Below are 4,005 nucleotides of genomic sequence, written 5' to 3'. Positions count from 1 at the left end.
AGTTTAGGGTGTTGGTAGGACGCAATTTAGGTAAGCTAATGATTTGGTAAGATCAATTTGTCGGAAAATTTAGGAACAAGAAAGGGGGGGTCTTGGCCGTCGGTGATGGTAAGGAGAAAGGTGGGAAGGGATATGATGGTGGTATTTTGAATATAATTTGCAATTTGGTCCTTGGTCTTTAGATGTGGGTGCAAGAGTGGATAAAATTTAGTTAAGGGGTGGATTTTACCAACAAGAAGGCAGCTTGTTGCCCGCTTACCTGCCTCTATATTGTAATTGGATCCTTCTATATTATATGATATCTTATTAAAATATATAAAACAACTAACCGAAATACGTATACTTAAACGAATGCAATATTTTATGTTTTAATAAAAGTTTAAATAATAAAATGAGATAAAAGAAATAAGGAAATTTAATAATAATAAATGGGTTCCGGGTTTGAAAAGTAACGAATGTTACACGTTATCTCTCAGTAGCGAAGGACATAACGAACTGTTGCTAATTCGTTATTTTTCCTTAACGAATGGGCATAACGAACTGTTGCTAATTCATTATTCTTCCGTTAACGAATTAGGGTTAGGTCAGACATTCTCTGACATTTTAACATTCCTCGCATTTTAACAGAAACCGGGCTCTCACCGGACAAGCGAGATCTCGCTCGCTTTCCACCATTTTTCTCTGTTTTTCGTCCCGTTCGATCCAGATCTGAGCTAGGGTGACCCCGAAGCTCTTCTTTTGGTCGGTTTATACCCGATTCCATCCGGATCTCGTGACTTTAACGGTTTAGGGTGTCGACTCATCGTTTCGTGACTAGATCTAGCGGGCTTGGATCCATACAATATCATACTATCATTACCTCTTATCGGGAATCGATTCTTCTTCTTGGTTTCGGTTAGAGAAAGAGAGAAGCATGAGAGAGAGCTTAAGTGTGTGTTTTGGGTGGTGTATGGAATTAGTGGAATGAATGGATTATGGGTTAGTTAAGGTTTATATATCATGGGTCATGGGCTTAAGCCCATGGTCTTTTCTTCCTTCCTTTTTAATCCATGTCCATAACCCATATCTATTTAACCCAACACAAGCCCAACTCATAATAATTTATTTTATTAGCTGATACTGGAAATGGGAATTATAATATTATCCATCTACTATATCAATTTATTCTTCTGAAGTAAATAATATATTAAATATTATTTATAAAAATTTCAGGATGTTACAATTAGCAAACATTTTATCAACACCTTTTACTTTGTAAACTTCCCAGTTTCTACCCTAAACACTCGATTTAGAAAATGATTTTAGTATCATTTTAGAAATAACTTTCTTCTCATATGCCCTTAGTGTAACAACCAATTTCGGTTTACCGGCTTTTGATTTCTTAGCAGTTTGTGGTTCACAAAAGAATATGATTTTACAAAATGTATATTTTCGTTCTTATGAACCATCACTGGTTCAATAATGACATCATCATCATTTTGAGAGAAAACCAGATTATTTGAATATGCGATTTTGGAGTTAAACTATTTATGTTTTTCTCAACATCTTTCTTTGGTTCAATTAGTTTAATTTTTTCCTCATTGATTATTTTAACCTCATTAACAATCACAGGATGATATATTGTTAGTGGATAGTTAATGTCCACTTCTTTTAGATTTCATGTATCTGGTCGTTTGGTATAATCATGAACAAAAGGAGGAGAATTTCAACAAATCCTAAACCAGTTTTCTCACCTTTTTGATGATTATTGTTGACTTCAATGATTTCATTTAATAAAAATGATGAGTTTCTGAATTTTCCCAAATTATTTTTAACTCTATTACCTCATTTTCTAGCTCAGTTATTTTGGTTCTTAATATCAAAATCTCTTGAAACTGATTCTCAATTATGCACATTTTGGTAGAATACTCTGCTTTCAAATCATGATTACTTTCGGACAAAGCATCAAGTTTTTGTTTATAATTTTCCTCAATTCAAGCACCTGTCGATAATTATCTCCAATTATAACAAGATTAATAACCAGAGTTTTATTATGGTTACGAATCAACCCAAGTTTTGATGATTTCTCATTACAACTTTCACAAACAAATGAATCAGATGGTTTAGAAAATACCCCAGGTGACGTTGGCACAAAATCATACGATTCATAAAGATTATCAGGAAGAATCACCTGAGTAGGTTGATAATTTCCATTGCATTTGAATCTTCATTAACATTCATTGATGATGTGGTCTTGGAAATATCATATAGACCAATCATCATCAACATGAGTTTTCTTTAAATTCATCAACCACCCTTTTATCAACTTCAAACTCAAATGATTTGGTGTCACAAGTTGTGGATAAATCCGAACATAATATTGCTGATGTCTGAGAATATCCAGATGATGATGTTGAAACAATCTTTCCAAGAATAACTTCTTAATCTTGAACATAAATAATGCCAAACAATCTTTCTTTAATCTCTTCATTTGATACATGAACTTTGCTTTCATCCATTTTCTTTAACATATCTAAGAATCTCTCAGTCAACACAATTAGACTTTCACTAGGCAATTGCTTGAATGTATCAAAATCTGGTTTAAGAATGCTACAATAAGCATATCGCTGAACAAGAGAAATCCATATCTCATATGAAGTTAGGCATGCTTTAGATATTCTTGGTTCATATGGTACATCAGATGATATTGCTGATTTAAGAATAGTAAAGGCCTTCTTTTCACGATCATACTCAGCTTTTTCACAAGAATTCCATTCAGAATCTAGCTTTGGCACACCCCGATAGAATAGTTTATCCCACAACGGAGGACTATAAGCCCTTACTTTTATCGGTATCAATAAATCAAAACGAAATTTCCAAACCACGAGATCAACAATATTTGTAAGCTTCGGAACTTTGAACCCATTAGAACTGATTTTCACGACCGACTTCGTAACAAATGAATGATAATAATAAGGCATCATCTTTGTAATTTAACGAATACACGAGCTGAGCACCGAAACGAGGATCGAAAAATTTTCAGTATGTTTGAAACAGCTCGTTTCAGCAGTTTAAGCGTGTTTTTCAGGTCTTTCAACAAGTTCATCTCGTTAAACAGCAGTTCAGCACGTTAAACAACTCATTTTAGCACAGTTCAACATATTTTAACAGCAAACAGCAGCAAAATCAGCAAGTTTTGGTTCATTTCAGCTCATTTTAACGCAAAAACAGCAACTTTCAGCTCGTTTCAGCAGTTTTATTGGTAAACCAGTAACTCGTTTTATTTCCTAAATGACCATAATACCCTTCCAATAATTGTGTATCAGCAGTTGTACTATAAGCAATAACACCTGTGCAATTCCACACAAATGAATTAAGATTCTAATCTGTATGACCTCAAATGTATGAAAAAACAATTTTGATTGAATGAAAGAATAGGAAAGTTTAGTTACGATAGCCGAAAAACTTTTGAATAATCTGAAAATGATTAACATATTGCACTTCTTTGAGGACGGAATCACAAGCAGACCCGAGTAAGATAAGCAATTGATATGAATGAGCAGCTAACCAAAGTTCAACTATAACATCAATGGCTGCCATGACGTCATCATCTCTAAAATATCTCATGCAACGTGAAACATGAAATTCAGAATTGATCACACACCGTAAAAGCGGTTACAGTGGCCGGAAAAACGAAAACCGCCGAAAAAGTTGGTTATACCGGTCGTAATCAATCTAACTGAATTGTAATATCAAGTTAACGCCTCTGAATTCGCAAACTGGTCATAAATTAATATGTAAATGATATGTATGAACATTGCCGGAAAATTTTTATTGGCAGCCTGAAAAATGGTTAACGTGAATGACATCACACCTTCAAATACTAACTCCGATTGGCACAATTCAAACAAATTCAAATAGTAACAATCAATACATATGTAAACACGTATGAGCATGCAATGAATAGAATACACTACGAACATATGAACACCAAACTAATCGGAATCTGAAAATTCCATTGGCAAC

This window comes from Bidens hawaiensis, unplaced genomic scaffold, assembly GCF_021521415.1.
Source record: "Bidens hawaiensis isolate Kalapana, Puna unplaced genomic scaffold, B.hawaiensis_p1.1 tig00026860_1, whole genome shotgun sequence".
Taxonomy (NCBI): domain Eukaryota; kingdom Viridiplantae; phylum Streptophyta; class Magnoliopsida; order Asterales; family Asteraceae; genus Bidens; species Bidens hawaiensis.
Note: the sequence above shows the minus strand (reverse complement) of the source record.